Consider the following 5,111-nt stretch of genomic DNA (forward strand, 5'->3'; position numbering starts at 1 on the left):
CTCAGGGATCCTTGAAAGATCAAGGGGAGGGTGTATCTGGCTGCAACTGGAATGCCTGCCGGGTTGGGCCCAGGGGAGCCCTTTCTCAGCAAAAGCACCCCAACACCTTATTACTGAAAGTCTAGCCTACCAGGTAAAACAAAGGAACAGCAGGCACCAAACTACAGCTGTACCAAAAAGGTGCACCTCTCCAACATTAACCATAAAGGTAAGGGAGGTGAGGAGAGCCGAGTGAGTATTTGACCTCATCTGTCTTCTGAGAAGCTTGCATATTTTAGGCCAAAGCCTTGTTGCAGAGAAACACATTTGGCCAAAGAGTTGTCTTTGCTGTGTCTGGCTGGATAAAGCTGCCATTTCTGGGCATCCTGGTTCAAGGCTGCTTTATGGAAGCTTTGCTCACTTATGTAGAGTACTTAAGAATTACTGCGGAAATTTTCCATTTGCCTTCATAACTGGCAAATACTTCAACAGCAGTTTCTCAAAAACCACCAACGGAGAAAGACCACCCCTTAAGTTGAGGATCACAGCTCCTTCCAGTCAATGCACTTCTTGCCAGACTTTTGTAGCAGCTCATTGGTTTTAGAAAAATGTCTGCATCCAGTAGGGCATGGTGGCTCACACCTGTAATCCTAGCACTTTGGGAGGCAAATGTGGGTGGATCACTTGAGGTCAGGAGTTCAAAACCAGCTTGGTCATCATGGTGAAACCCAGTCTCTACTAAAAATGCAAAAAATTATCTGGGCATGGTGGTGTGCACCTGTAGCTCCTGCCCAGCTACTCGGGAGGCTGAGGGAGGAGAATCACTTGAACCCGGGAGGTGGAGGTTGCAGTGAGCCAAGATCATGCCACTGCACTCCAGCCTGGGTGAAAGAGCAAGACTCATCTCCAAAAAAAAGAAAGAAAGAAAGAAAGAAAAGTGTCTACATCCAAAGAACCTCTATACGCAGACAACAGGGAGGGTTGAGCCAGCTGCAAAATGTGGTACTATTTCCTATCCATGGCACTGCCCTTCTTCTGAGCATAAGAGCCCCAGAGCAAGAAGACAAGCTGGTCTGAGTTCTGATTTAGCCAGGACACAACTATGTCAGTGAGTTGCTCCCAGCCTCTCTCCTTATAAGAACTGGCTTGATGGGCCAGAATAGTGAGACCGCATTGAGTAGAAGAACCCCTTGTTTGGCCCACCCAGATAAATCTCCATGCTGAGGGTCAACAAAACCATCGATGTCTGCATTCAACAATTTTTAAGCATTTTCTGAACTGGGCGGAGGTGGAACAGGTCTTTGCACATGAAAGCAGAGCCTGTGAGCTTGACTGGGTCCATGATATGGATCCTGTATGGGAATGAGAGCCTTCACATCTCCTATGTCACACATATGGGTCTAGGTTCTGAAAACTTGGTGTGGGGGTGAATAAACAATGTAATGTCTGTTTTATTCTGCACAAATCCCATTAGCTTTATAAAATACTCTTTCCTGAACTGCACTGAGGTACTTCTTCCAACTCTCACCAAAACACATGGGTAGTTGTGGACCATGAGTCTGTGTTGGGCCATGAGTCTGGGAAGAGACTTGACCTTCCCCTTTAGATGTGAACCAACTGCTCAGTGCTCAGCAGTGAGGAGGACAGCATGCTGGGCTTATCCTTCCTGGCCCCGGCTTTCTTGATGGGGTGGGCCTCTGCATCTCAGTTCTCCTAAGCTACAGCTGCCACACCAGTCCCCAGGTCAGCCGGCTTGGGACTGTGGGAAAGAGACTTCCCAGCCAGATTGGGAGAGAGGAAGCAGTAGAGTATCTTCTGACTGTTCTTCCCAGAGCTGAGGAGGAAGCAAATACACAGCCCAACGACCTACAAGGCTTCCACTGGCTGCAGAAGTCAGCAATTCAAGTTTTTAAAAATTAGTTACATATTTTTATCTGGGTCTCACATTATTTCACGGTGATTTGGGGGTTGTGATGGTTAATTTAATGTCAACTTGACTGGGCTAAGGGATGCCCACATAGCTGATGAAACATTATTTCTGGGCATCCCTTAAAGTCTGTGCGGGTGTTTCTGGAAGAGATCCACATCTGGGTTGGTGGACAGAGTAAAGCAGATGGCCTTCACCAACGCAGGTGGGCGTCACCCAATTCACCGAGGGCCCAGAGAGAACAAAAAGGCAGAGGAAAGGTGAGCTTGCTCTCTGCTTAAGCTCAGACACCCAACTTCTTCTGCCCTCAGAGGTCAGCACTTCTGGTTCCAGGTCCCACTCAGATGGGAACTGACACTGTCAGCCCCTCCCCACTCACACCCTTGTTTCTGAAGCCTGCAGACTTGGACAAACTGCACCACGAAATGTCCTGCTTCTCCAGCTTGCCAGTGGCACAGGTGGCAGGTTGTGGGACTTCCCAGCCTCTGTAATCATGTGAGCCAGTTCCTGTACTGGTTCCATTTCTCTGGAAAACCCTGAGACGGGAGTCAAACATCAGCCACATTTTACTAAGCTGTTGACAAAGTTTTCAACTGGGGTTGGAGGAAACTATTTTTCTACATCACAGGACAAACTGTCCTCATTTCTTTCACTAAACATTTGTATCAATTCCTGCTGTTGTCATCAGCCACTGGCACCAATGTCTGACAGCAGCAGAGATTTCCAGGGGCCTTGGTGAATTCCAATGCTGGCCTAACTTGGGGGACCTTAGGTGAGTTGCATAACCTCTCTGAACTTCAATTTCTCTGCTGTCAGATGGAAATTCTGCCAAGGCCTATTCCACGAATGGGTCATTATGAAGATTTAAAAAAAAAACCTAATTGTCCGAACTTTAATCTTGTCACAGAGTAGAGCTCAACAAAAGCTACTTTCTCTTTTTCTGTGTAGTTGCTTCCAGTGCTCCGGTGGCTTCTGGGTCAGACAATGCAGTAAATGACTGGACAACTATAGCCATGAACATGAACTATTCATGTAAATGTAAGGGCTAGGGGAGAATCAATTATCAGCATAAAGATGACAGGCAAGCCTCTCTCCATAGAAATGTTTTCTTATTATATTCCAAAGCATTATAACTCTCTGTGTCCTCCATTATCCTAGTTATTGGCTGGAGTGATAGGAATGAGCTGTTGCCGACAGCGGTGTTACTCATGAGAACATGACTGCTGGTCGACAGCTCTGTGCAGGGACAGACAATGGCTTGTCCCAGCTGGAGGAAGTCCACCGTCTAGTGACTTAGGGAAGTAGTAAAAGGAGACAACCAGGTAATTACCAACCCCCCACATACTTTCCATAAATAATGTAGCCGTTCCCTGTATATCTATCCCTGATATAATACATCTTTTCTTTGTTTCTGATGAATAGACATAAACCTAAAAAGGAAGTATCCTGAGTATGTCTTGGCCACTTTTACTATATAGACAGATTGATGGGTGCTTAAAATTTCAGTACAGATATCAGTAGGGCAGTAGGGTCCCTCTGCTTCTTATAATCTAGCTAAGAGTGGGTCAGACTATGGAATGTCTGTGTCCTTCAAGAGTCCTCTGATTTTTAGAATCACTTCTGACTCCAGGCACCCTACTTCTGCTGATTTGGAGAATTTTAGGAACCATCTGAGTCCTTCCAGTTTCTAATTGTCAAACCAACCTGGAAGCCAGAAGGCAGAGGTACCTGTGGATGCAGTTGACACAGCTGAGCCTCCCAGCACAGAAAGCAGGGTGGAGCTGAAGATGCTAGTGCAATACGTGAGCATGTGTGCGTATACAAGATGCCATGTGGGCTTGGGTGATAGAGTCCCTTGTGTGTCTGTATAGGATTGGGAGTGGAGTGCACTGGTGCATCCCTGACCAGTTGGAGATGGGAGAAGCATGGGGTGTTCCCTTCCAAGATTCCAATTCCCTTCTTCAGATGTACTCTTGAATTCAGCTAGACCAGACAGCACAGGAAAGCTGCTGGCTGATCCACGCCTCTTCTGGTTTCTTGGCTGATTTGGAGTTCCCTGGGCCCTCCCTAAGTGTAAGTGTCACCCTCAGCAGACCCTGAGTGACACAGCAAGCAAGATACAAAGGGGACGGGGAGCTCTGATGGGAATCAGGATGTAAAGAGAGCCCATCTTAGGACAGGGGCCTTTGCAAACAATCAGGCCAGGAAGGGCATTCCAGCACGCAGCGTTCACCCGAGAGGAGGGAACATCACCTTGTAGGCAAAGACTGAGAATATGCAATAGCTGAGGGGTTCTCAGGACCCCTCCCCTGCTTCCCCATGGGCTTAGGCCATCTCCTCACTTGCTCACGGGGTTCTCTCCGGCAGATCTGCCCTCCCACTCATACTTCCTTCATTTCCCAACACGTCTGCTTAACATCTTGCTCCCTTCTCTTAGGCACTTTTGTTTTATCACTTAATTTTTAACTATCTTCCCCACTTCCAATCTCACGTTCCCTCAAAACACTTCTCATTGCTGCCATGAGGTCTCTCACGCCCAGGGATGTTATTCTGACCGTATAAACCTAGAAAACCATATCTGAACACAACAACATAATTTAAAGATGTTGTCCAACATCCTGCTACGCTCAGCTTAGTCCCCTAGCTTGAGCTGGCTCTGCTCACAGCCCTAGGAAAGACACTTTTTCCTAACTATATGATACCACACTCGCAGGTCACAGCCAATGGTGTCAGGTGCATTTACTGACTCTGGAGAAGACAAGCCATGGGTGGCCAGTGCCCACTCAGATCTGTTATTGCCCAACTCTTTGAACAATTGAGGGAGTTTGGAACAGAGTCAAGTGAGTGTAGAGCACTAGAGAGATGTCTCTGGCCAGTGAGATCCCCATCACTGCCCTCTGTCCATCCTTCTTTCTTCTTTCTTTAGCTCGGTCACCCACCCAGGCTGGAGTGCAGTGGCATGATCTCAGCTCACTGCAGTGTCTGCCTCCTGGGTTCAAGCAATTCTCCTGCCTCAGCTTCCCAAGTAGCTGGGAATACAGGCACCCGCCACCATGACTGGCTAATTTTTTTATATTTTTAGTAGAGACGGGATTTCACCATGTTGGCCAGGCTGGTCTGGAACTCCTGATCTCAGGCGATCCGCTTGCCTTGGCCTCCCAAAGTGCTGAGATTACAGGTATGAGCCACTGTGCCCAGCCTGCCC

General features: G+C 47.7%; 1 pseudogene; it reads right to left on the minus strand.

The window, feature by feature from the left end:
* Positions 1-837: 837 nt before the first annotated feature.
* Positions 838-4,645, minus strand: LOC101004677 (annotated as a pseudogene).
* Between the last annotated feature and the right edge of the window lie 466 nt (positions 4,646-5,111).

This window comes from Papio anubis, chromosome 18 (assembly GCF_008728515.1).
Source record: "Papio anubis isolate 15944 chromosome 18, Panubis1.0, whole genome shotgun sequence".
NCBI lineage: Eukaryota > Metazoa > Chordata > Mammalia > Primates > Cercopithecidae > Papio > Papio anubis.